This window comes from Phyllobates terribilis, unplaced genomic scaffold (genome assembly GCF_046119375.1).
Source record: "Phyllobates terribilis strain yellow unplaced genomic scaffold, ASM4611937v1 Scaffold_8__6_contigs__length_399053987, whole genome shotgun sequence".
In the NCBI taxonomy this organism is placed as follows: domain Eukaryota; kingdom Metazoa; phylum Chordata; class Amphibia; order Anura; family Dendrobatidae; genus Phyllobates; species Phyllobates terribilis.
The window spans coordinates 365,661,927-365,673,662 of record NW_027362768.1 but is presented as its reverse complement, the minus strand read 5'-3'; the positions used below and the strand labels follow the sequence as shown (position 1 = coordinate 365,673,662).

Genomic DNA, 11,736 nt, shown 5'->3' with positions numbered 1-11,736 from the left:
ATCTTGATTTCTTTTAATGTATCTTAAAGCCCTAAAGTTGCCATTTGAAATTACTTTAGTTTTGTGCCATGTCTGTTATCTGCTTTTTTTTCAACAACATTAAACAACTGAATGAACATCCTCCGAGCCCGGTGATTCCATAATTTTTGCCAGGGGTTGTATAAGGGACTTGTATCTACAACTGATCTCCAATATCTTCTATCAGGACTGCAGCATTTATAAGAAGGAAGATTGTGATGATCGAGAGAGACAGAAGCGGAAATACTAACTCCGCACCGCTGAGTACAGACTGTCCTCACATATGATGGAGCCGCAGAGACAGGCGGGCATAAAATGTCCTGTGTCTGCCTGGAGCGGACAGGGAGGTCTCTACCACCATAAATCTGAGCTTCTGCTATATGACGGTAATCTGGAGAAGATCAGACAACAAGGACATGAGATATAGAAGACGATGGCTCCTTACCAGGCGCTCCAGGGAGTAGGCCGGATACTCCAGTACAAGCAGGACATTCTGGGCCAGTTGTTTAATAAAGGCCAATTCTCCACTATGGGATTTTTCTTCAGCCTATAGAGATGGAAATAAACAAGAAAGGAAAATCATGAGAGAAAGTGCAGAATGGAGGACGCCATTTATGTCGCCATGTTACTCCTGATATCGGCACTACAAATACTACATGACAGCTGACGAGGGATCCGGTCATTTGTAAACTTCTAAAGGGAACCTGTCATGTAAAGTAATGCTATTAACGTGCAGATATGGAGTTGATATGCAGGTTAGTAGCATTCTGACACATATTAGCACCAGCTGTCAGTCAGTGCCGGGTGCAGTTACAGCCGCCGCTCACTATGCAGAGAACGGTGACTGAAAGCCTGCCGGCGCCACCGATATGACTGAAAGAGCGAGGCTGCCAGGGGGGATACAGTTTATTTCAGTGTGGCGGCTGCATGGTGTCAGAACGCTATTAACCTGCAAATTGAGGTGCAGGTTAATAGCATTATTTTAGGCGACAGGTTCCCTTTATATCTCCACGTCCACCCTCCACACCTAGGGCATGTAAGTAAGACACATGACTGCTTACGACTTGTGTAAATCGGCCTGTGACAATTAAAAATCACATCTCCCCAAACCCTCTATTTATCAAGTACCGCCTTTTAAATCCTCCTTCCTCTCCTCCATATCTTACAGCGTAAAAAACAAGTCTTCACTGGGCCCCATCAACAGAAAAATAAGAATTGTTATGGGTCTCAGAATTTAGCGACTCAAAGCAAAAAAATGTTTTCGCAATATTCTGAATTTTCTTTGCATATTCGGTATCGCCTTAATCGAACTGACGTGGAAAATCATATTTCCAGGTCATTTTTAATGCATAACAAACACCGTAAAAACAAAACCCCCAAAAAACTACTGTATATTTTATGGTAAAAAGAATGGAGCCACTCAAAGCTACAACTCTTCTCACAAACGCCAACAGAAAAATAAGAAAGTTATGGCTCTTAAAAGAAAGTGATGAAAAAATGACAGCAAAAAATGTCAAATTTCCTGGTCCTTACAAGGTTAACCAATCCCATTCACCCCACGGTAACAACCTTCCTGTCCCTATTTCAATTAACCCTTTAGATACCTCAATTTCCCTTGTCATGTAGCCTGTATGCCCTACTTTTGGTCCCCGGCTATTCTTTTCTTAGTATTTGGAACAGGTTAAACTTAAACTTGTAATCCCTTATCATATTCTATTATTATTATTATTATAAGATGTGTGCAGATTGCCTGCTATTTACCTGCTGTACGAGTGTCCAGATGTTTTGCTGTAAATGCTCAAGATATTCTGAGCTAATACGACCTTTGTGGTATTTGGTCAGGCAGTCTATCACAAGCTTCATAACCAGCCGGTAAGTGAAGCTGAGGACGCCATCGGGTAGTGGTAGCACAATGTCAGGGGCGTAGGTGGTAAGAATCCCCTGGAGCAGTGCTAACACCTGAAGTCTGTCTGAAGGAATTTCAGACATTTCAAGTAAATCCAAAGTAAATCCAAGCGCAATCAGTATATGATTAGCTATGTAGCTTCTCACTGACAGCAATGACACCGGAATGTCAAAGTGACTATATGGGTGTAAACACTTCTGTAAGTAGTGATGGTTAATTATGATGTCATGATGGAATCTAGTGTTCTCATATTTTTTTTTTTAAACAAACTTTATTTAATGAGACAAAATAGACAAACAAATCATGCTATAATCCTAGGATCTCCATGACATTTACCAACACAGACCACATCTTTATAAATAAGTGTGAAATCCATCCAATCATTTTTTTTCCACAATTTTAACAGATTCAATTTTTAACTCTGCATGCAAGACAACAAAAAAACACTTTTCTAAAATCCTTATATGAATAGATGTAAAAATAAGTGAATCCATTAGATTTTAAGTAATCCTGTTGTCCCCCTATGTTCCTCTGTATGATACCAGGATGTGTGTCAGAATACTTTCATCAGCTGTGACATATCAGATTGTGTATTGCTATATTCATTAAAAGATCTCAGTTTGTGAAAAAACGCTGTCGTCGACATTTCTTTTTGTCTTTCTTACTCAAGTTTGTCATAAACTAATAAGGTTTTCAGAGTTTTGATTATTTCAGATAATTGAGGTGTCTCTTTCTTCAAACAATATCTAAGTATACATTTTTTAACCACCAATAGAACTACATGTATTATCTGTATAGACAGAACTCTGTCCCCATCCTCCCGATGTTCTGTTAGGCTGTGTGCCCACGTAGCATTTTTCAAGCGTATATGCTGCGGAATTTCCGCAGCATAAACGCTCCAAAAACGCTTGGTAATCCGCCCCCCATGGTCCTCAATGAGAAGCCGCACTGTCAATGCCCACGCTGCGGTTTTTTCCGCTGCGTTTATGCTCCGCGGAAAAATCCGCAGCATGTCATTTAATTTTGCGGAAGCGCGGCGTAATCGCCGCCATTGACTTGCATTGGGCCGCTTCAAATCCGCAAATATGTAAAAATAATTGCGGAAGTGAAGCGCATTTGCTGCGGTCTTGTACCTCAAAACCGCAGCAAATAGGAAGTGACGTCACAATTGGGCGTTCCATCCATCCATCCCATGAGCATCCCATAATCCAGGAAGACGAGAATCCCATAATATTCCCGTCTCTCAGGATCATGGCTGCTAACGTGGGATGGTACAAGCGGATGAATGTCAACGTGGCATTCATGATTAGTGTGGTAAGTGTCTGTATGTGTCTGTGTGGTGTGTATGTGGTCTGTAAGTGTCTGTGTGGGGTCTGTGTGGGGTCTGTGTGGGGTCTGTGTGGGGTCTGTGTGCACGGGTGTCAGCAGGCAGACATAGGCCGATGTGACACTACTACTCCCATCGGCCTATGTCTGTCCCCCGTCCACTCCTGCCAGCAGGATCAGCTCGATGGGAGCAGCAGTTCCCATCAGACTGATCCTGCTGTAAAATGTGCCCCAAAATTAAATTTAATAGCCCCCATATGTGCCTCCATATATTATTGACCCTATCCCCCCCCCCCCTATTTTTTTTTTTTTTGGGGGGGTGCTATCATTAGTTTTTTGTTTATTGGCCCCAATAATATGTAATCTACTGCCCCCTTTTTTTTCATTGGTGGCCAGTGGTTACCTAAAATAAATTAGTTCATACATTACCTGTCCCCGCCGATCGCCACCTAAAATAAAGTAAAAAATAAAAAACTACACCTATACTCACCTAGACACCTAATTCCCCGAAGCCATCGATCTCCTGTAATAAAATATAAAATAATAAACCACAACCTTATCCTTACCCCTCCGTAGTAGTCCACGAGTGTCCCACGATGATCTCCAGTTCAGAGCAGCCACATAGAATGTGACCGCTCTGAACCGCTGCCGCCGCTAGAATGAACGGGTTCGCCGGAGTTCAGGCAGCGCTGCTCCGGTTAGCTGCTTTACGGCCCCGCTGTATCGTGAGAAATTCCCACGGTACAACAGGGCTGTAAAGGAGGTCACCGGAGCAGCGCTGACTGAATGCACTCCGGTGACCTCAGTCAGGGGCTCATGCTGCTGGGAGCGGACGTGTTCCCGGCAGTGTGAGCTTACAGCAGCCATGACAGCTGTCACATCTCCAGATGTGACAGCTGTGCATGGGAGATCAGCGCAGGAACGTGGACAGGTAACTATTTTTTTTTTTTTAGTAAAATTAGAATTAAATAAAATTGTGTTTTATTTCAAATAAATTATTTTTTTCTGGGTGTTTGTCTTTTTTCTTTTTAACACTTTGTAGGTTAGTAATGGGGGTGTCTTATTGACGCCCATCATTACTAACCTGGCCTTCATGTCAGCTGGCGCTGACATGAACCCCACCACTATTACCCCCTGCCACCGCACCAGGGCAGCGTGGAAGAGCGAGGCTAAGTGCCAGATTTGGCGCACAAATATGATGCGCCAAATCTGGGGCAGCTGAGGGCTGATATTATAGCCTGGGAGGGGGCCTATAACCATGGCCCCTTTCTAGGCTATTAATATCAGGTCGCAGCTGTCCACCTAGCCTTTGCTGGCTACAATTTATAGGGGGACCCCATGTCATTTTTTTTGGGGGGGTCTTCTTATATAGTAGCCCGAAAAGACAAAGCGGCTAGCCTTTGCTGGCTACAATTTATAGGGGGACCCCATGTCACTTTTTTTGGGGGGGGTCTTCATATATAGTAGCCAGAAAAGGCAAAGTGGCTAGCCTTTGCTGGCTAAAATTTATAGGGGGACCCCATGTCACTTTTTTTTGGGGGGGTCTTCATAAATAGTAGCCAGAAAAGGCAAAGTGGCTAGCCTTTGCTGGCTACAATTTATAGGGGGACCCCATGTCACTTTTTTTGGGGGGGGTCTTCATATATAGTAGCCAGAAAAGGCAAAGTGGCTAGCCTTTGCTGGCTACAATTTATAGGGGGACCCCATGTCACTTTTTTTGGGGGGGGTCTTCATATATAGTAGCCAGAAAAGGCAAAGTGGCTAGCCTTTGCTGGCTAAAATTTATAGGGGGACCCCATGTCACTTTTTTTTGGGGGGGTCTTCATAAATAGTAGCCAGAAAAGGCAAAGTGGCTAGCCTTTGCTGGCTACAATTTATAGGGGGACCCCATGTCACTTTTTTTTGGGGGGGTCTTCATAAATAGTAGCCAGAAAAGGCAAAGTGGCTAGCCTTTGCTGGCTACAATTTATAGGGGGATCCCATGTCACTTTTTTTTGGGGGGGGGTCTTCATAAATAGTAGCCAGAAAAGGCAAAGTGGCTAGCCTTTGCTGGCTACAATTTATAGGGGGACCCCATGTCACTTTTTTTGGGGGGGTTCTTCATATATAGTAGCCAGAAAAGGCAAAGTGGCTAGCCTTTGCTGGCCACAATTTATAGGGGGACCACATGTCACTTTTTTGGGGGGGGGTCTTCATAAATAGTAGCCAGAAAAGGCAAAGTGGCTAGCCTTTGCTGGCTACAATTTATAGGGGGACCCCATGTCACTTTTTTTTGGGGGGGGGGGGTCTTCATAAATAGTAGCCAGAAAAGGCAAAGTGGCTAGCCTTTGCTGGCTACAATTTATAGGGGGACCCCATGTCACTTTTTTTTGGGGGGGTCTTCATAAATAGTAGCCAGAAAAGGCAAAGTGGCTAGCCTTTGCTGGCTACAATTTATAGGAGGACCCCATGTCACTTTTTTTGGGGGGGGGCTTCCTATATAGTAGCCAGTAAAGGCTAAGCTAACTGCTGCGGCCTGGTATTAATAGCAAAGGAAGGGTCCATGGTTATTGGCTACTTCACAGACTATAACATCAGCCAACAACCGTCTGCTTTCCCTTTGCTAGTTATTAAAACTATGCGTGAGCCCACTTATTTTTTTTGGTTAAAAGATTTTATTAAAGTGAAAGATTATTGTACAGTGTATGTAGGTTCATTCACTGAAAGCTCCTGCATACGCTGTAAGGTTGATTTCTCACGTCCACATATCCACGTTAGTACAGATAAGTGTGACCGAGCATGCTTTGCAATGGGTCTGTGTGTGGGTCTCCGCTGTGTGTGGAAAATGGCATCAACACTCGACCCGGAGATTGACGTGTGAAAGAACCGTACAATATAGGTGAGGGGTTAGTGTTGGTGTGTGTGCGTACATATCTCCATATGTTTATTTAATTATTTTTTTGGGGTTAATCTTTTATTCCTCCATTTTGTTTTTAAAATAATATTCACACACGTTATTATTCACTGTAGATTGAAAAATATCCCGAAATATGGGACCGAGCTAGTCCTGACTACAAAGACAAGCAGAAGAAAAAAGACGCCTGGGCCTCTGTGTTGAGCCAAATGTATCCCCAGTGGGTGAATGCGGAACGTGATGCCCAAGAGGAAATTAGTAAGTTTTGATTTTTACACTTATTTTTATATCTATTTATAATTGCACTTTTTGGTGTTAAAGCAGTTCATAAATTGTTTTGGTTGTGTCATTGCAGTGTATGATATTAAAAATCGGTGGAGATCGGTCACCGACCGGCTGGTGAAGTATCACCAGTCGGTGCAAAGTGGCTCATCACCAAAAAAAAGAAAATTTCCTTTTGCGGACGAGCTGGCCTTCATACTAACCAGTAGGAGTTTGCGGAGGTAAATTCCCAAAACATATTAATTGAAATGTTTCCAAAAATGTTGTATTTACATTGGGATTTACCTTTTATTATATACAGAACTGAAGGAAACATCATGGCCCCAACAGCAGAAGAGGACACAAACACAGAGCAAGCAGAGGAGGAATCCGAGGACTTTTTCCAGCTTTCCTCACCGGATCCATCTGCTTCGGCATCTTCAGCATCTGGTTGTCCCTCACATTCTTTGTCCAATCCAGCGGACATCGGGACGGGTTTGGTGACTGATTCTCCTGCTCCTGCTCCAAGTGACGCTGGAAGCTCTGCTGGTGATGTGTTGAGGCCCACTGGGAGGGGGTCTGGTTCTGCTCATCTCGTGGCATCGAGAAGGGCGGGCAAAAAAAAGGCCAAAAGCCAAGGGGGTGGGACTATTGTGCTTGAAGCACTCACAAATCAAACCCTCAGCCTTGTGGAAATGGCATCCCAGGAAGATGCCATCGATAAATTTTGCTCAGCCCAAGCTGCCCCCATCAGATCTCTGCCACGAGATAGGCAGAACATGTACATGACTGCAGCAGGCGCTATGGTCATGGCAATTGAAGAGGCAGCAGTTATGCCCTCGCCCCCAGCCGTAGTATGCGGAATATTTAATTGTTTCAAACCCAGTGTGCCTCCACCACGACCAGCAGCTGCAACCCAGCGTTTTGGGCAGGTTGCTGCAGCATACCGTCCAGAAGATATGCAACCAAGTTATGGTCGGCAAATGGCTCATAGTGCATCATCATTTGTCAGAGGACCATCCCCCAACTCTACTTTTTCTCAAGAAATGTTTCCTGGGTACAGCTTTGAAGAAGACCTTCAAAACTTGTAGTTAAAAAATTTTACCCCTCCCTGTCAGCATTTTTGGACCCTAGCAAATACAGACAGCACCTGTAGGTCGATAGATACACAATGTTTTAGAGAATCAGACAATTAACAAAGACCTTTTCTTATGGTCACCTATACCAGGCATCAGGCGTAGGGGACTGTAAGAAAAGGTCTTTCTTTTTATATAATTAAACAACCTACAGGTGCTGCCCGTATTTTAGGGCCCAAAACTGATTACAGGACAGGTGTGCTGTACACAGTGTGTAATTTCTTCCCAAGTTATGGGCAATGTTTGTCCGATTAAATTTTCTAGAAGTTTGTTGTTTTGTGTTTTTAAAATTTTTTTTACAGTTATTCTATATTACGTATTAAAAAAATTATTTAAACGATCTGTTAATTTTTCTTTTCAAGTGTATATGTGGTTGGATTGGGTTGTAATGAAAAAGTGTTCCCCTGATCTGCGCTCACCATAGCGCAGGTCAGAGGAACTCTACATTTTTGAAATTTGTTCAAACTAATCTACGTATGTGGTCGGCTGTATACAGTCGTTTTTAAATTAGAAATATACTTTGATATTTTGGACCACAACTATTTTTTGGATGAATACTACTCTCAACACTGTTATTTGCTAGTTCTGTTCTTAGCGCAAGCAAATAACAATGGTGAGGGTTGACTTTAGCAGACAATACTTGTGAAGAGCGCTCTAGGTAGTAATGCCAATTTACAGGCTCTGGTCTTTGTGGGTTGTTCACTTTTGCGTTGACGTATTGTCGGAAAACAAAATGTAGAAGGTTGCAATTCAAGAAATATTTTAGACAAATTTAAGTTTAACCAAAATTTATTTTTTTTAGAAACATTTTTTTTACATTTTTATTTAAAAAAAAAGGAGGAAGTTCTTCTTTTATTGTTCATCAGATCTTCTCTGCTGGTCAGGCTGCTCAACACCAGCACAGGAGTATTGCCAGTGCACGGCACCTTCAGGACTCATGAAGTAGTCAGCGAAGGTTTCTCGCACCCTGGCACCAGAGTTGGATGGCCTTCCCTGACCGGAGTTGACAACTGGAATTAATTCAGATAGCTGTGACTCCTCATCTTGCTCGGTGCTGTACTCGCGAGCATAGTTGTGGAGTACACAGCATGCCTTAATTACAGTGTCAACGGTCTCCGTATCCAACTGGATGGCAGTGTGAAAGATCCTCCACTGACTACACATGATTCCGAAGGTGCATTCCACATATCTGCGTGCACGACTCAGCCGATAATTGAAAATTCTCCGCCGGGCATTCAGTGCCCTTCGTGGGTATGGGCGCAGCAGGTTGGTCTGTAAGGGAAATGCCTCATCCGATACCATCACAAAAGGAACTGGATGTGTGGAACCCGGCAAAGGTCTTGGGGCTGGGAGCGTTACGCCATCTTGAAGAATTTGCAGCCCAATCTGTGATGATCTAAACACCCGAGAGTCCCCAGTACTGCCATAAGCACCAACGTCAATGGCAACAAATTTGAAATGTGCATCAGCCACCGCCATCAGGACCACAGAAAAAAATTTCTTATAATTAAAGAAGCGTGATCCTGATCGTGGTGGCTGCTGAACTCTCACATGTTTGCCATCGACAGCACCAATGCAGTTTGGGAAATTGGCCACAGTTTGAAAGCCTGCTGCGACCTGCAGCCAAGTCTCCTCGGTTGGAGAAGGCATCACGATGGGCTGCAACTTCTGCCAGATGACGGTACATGTGCACCTCACAATTCTGGAAATGGTGGATTTACCAACCCTAAATTGGAGGTGCAGTGATGTATAGCTCTCTCCTGTGGCCAAAAATCTGAAAAGGAAAAATAGATAATTAGAAAAGCCATAAAAAGAAATACAAGCCAACAGTAATTATCCATTATTGATTCATCTTTTAAAAAATTAAGGTCTTTATTACAAAAAACTATTCCAACAATGGGCGCGTTTTTTTTGGGGGGGGGGGGGCTCCACATTTTCAATCTTTTTTGGTCATCTTTTGTTTTCTCTTGAGTTCACACATATCAATTTATAATGTGTTTTGACTTTGTGTCTGTGTTTGCCTACGATGTTTGCTCTAGAGTTTACACATCAGTGACCTTTTCAATCTGATCTCTGTGCATGGTGATCTCATGGTCAAGCCAAAAATATGTACACAAAGACAGACACAGTGGAGCCATCACCACAGGGTAACAAAACCAGGTACACCAGCCATCACCGCAGGGTGGCGAACAAAACCAGGTACATATAAATCAACATTCAACTTACCGCAAGGTGATGAGCAGCCTTTCCTCAGCAGAGATGGCCCTTCGCATTACAGTGTCTTGGAAGTCCAGGTCAGGAGACATAAGGCTCAGCAGCCGATCAAATGCAATAATGTTCAGACGGCAGAACTGTTTAAATTTTTCAGGAAAACTATAGTAAACAGAGAAAAAAAAAATATTAAAAGATAATTTAGTAACATAGTATACAAACAAAACCTTAAAAAAACAGCATAGACGGGTGACATTATACTTTCTTCACATATATCTTACCTCCTTAAATCCTGGTAGAGAACATTAAAGTGGCCCTTGTCCGTCCGCTCCTGCAAGATAGGGTGCACCCAAATTTTTTTTGGTCGTCTTCTCCTCCTTAAACGCTCCTATAGAACAATAATAGGTTAGTACACACACTACATAAAAATAATGTACCCCAAAAAAACTTAGTTTATATTACCTGCTCAACGTTGTAGTGCAGGAGATTTAAGCAAGTCATTAGCAGAAGGTTTAGGCATGGTCTGCTGACCCGCAGGGGCTGCACTTCCTGTGGCATACTGTCTTTTGCAAAAAACAAAATGGTGAAGAGGGGTTGAACTAGGAAATGACATCAGGATTTCCATGTTTTTTTTTTTTTTTTTTCAATAACTTTATTTGTGCTCAAAAACGCATGAAATAAGCTTACAAAAACGCATGTAAAATCCGCATACAAAAACGCGACCAAAAAACGCACGCGATTTTCTGGCAAGGGACATGCAGAAATGTTGCAGAAATTTTCTGCTTCATAAATGCAACGTGGGCACATAGCCTCAATATGATGAAATAAACATGCCCGAGGAGACTGTGGTACTTTAATTCTCCAACCATTATCTAAATAGAGAAGGGTCTCTTCCCACACCATTTGGGTGGAAGGGCATCGCCTGATGCTATCAAACAAATTGGTTTTAGGTTACATTTTGGGCATTTTCATAAATAATGTGATGAAGCATCTTTGTAGGAAAAATTGAAAGCATAAATGGCATTATGAATCAGTTTGTTCTGCATTTCTCTCCATTGTTCATTGCTATTTTTACTTTATCCAAGCCCGTCAAAAGTTTACCATCTCTCTAAGTGTCATTTAGCGCTATACTCCAATGGATAAATAAATCAGGTACCGCTGTGTGCAGAATTTGTCTCCTAATCCTTTGGTATATTGTGGATAGGGAATTTACCCATGAGCTAGACCACATCAATATGTCAAAATCACCCCTCCTTTCCACCTTCCCGAAATCTCTCACCATAGAGCTGTGGAAAGTAACTGTTTGGTGGTACTGTAGACATTGATGATCTCCCATATCATACATCCCTGAGAATTCCTGCCAGGTGAGCAGCCTTCCTTCATTAACATTTAATAAATCCCTTTCTGGTTCCATTGCTTGCAAAGCTTGTTCTGTTTACCCTGAATAAATCTAGGATTTTCCCATAAGGGCACTAATTTAGATAGGGGAAAAGGTTGTTTGTATAATTTTCTTAAAACTTTCTACACACCCCCGGGCATGGGGAGCAGTGAATATTCCGGCAGCTGACATCAGCGTGTGGGGTCCATAAACAGTGCCAGCAGGAGACCCTTCCCCAGAACAATGCAGCATGACATTTTTTTCTTCACATTTTTTTTCTATTTTCCTCCTCTAAAACCTTTAATGTCTGTAAAATACGGTGTATTAAAAACTGTGGATTAAGACATAGATTTCAAAAAACAAATCACATATATACATTGCTCATTTAACCCCTTTACCATCCTGGGATTTTTTGTTTTTGCATTTTCATTTTTTGATCCCCTTCTACCCAGAGCCATAACTTTTTTTTTTCAGTCAATATGGCCGTGTGAGGGCTTGTTTCTCGCGGACGAGTTGTACTTTTGAACGACACCATTGATTTTACCATATTGTGTACTGGAAAACGGGAAAAAAATTCCAAGTGTGGTGAAATTGCAAAAAAAGTGCA

General features: G+C 42.5%; 1 long non-coding RNA gene across 1 annotated transcript; it reads left to right on the top strand.

The window, feature by feature from the left end:
- Window positions 1–6,172: 6,172 nt before the first annotated feature.
- Window positions 6,173–7,029, top strand: LOC141156579 (uncharacterized). The gene is made up of 3 exons (XR_012247685.1): window positions 6,173–6,401; window positions 6,499–6,646; window positions 6,727–7,029. It is a non-coding gene; the product is annotated as an uncharacterized lncRNA (long non-coding RNA).
- The last annotated feature ends 4,707 nt before the right edge of the window (window positions 7,030–11,736 follow it).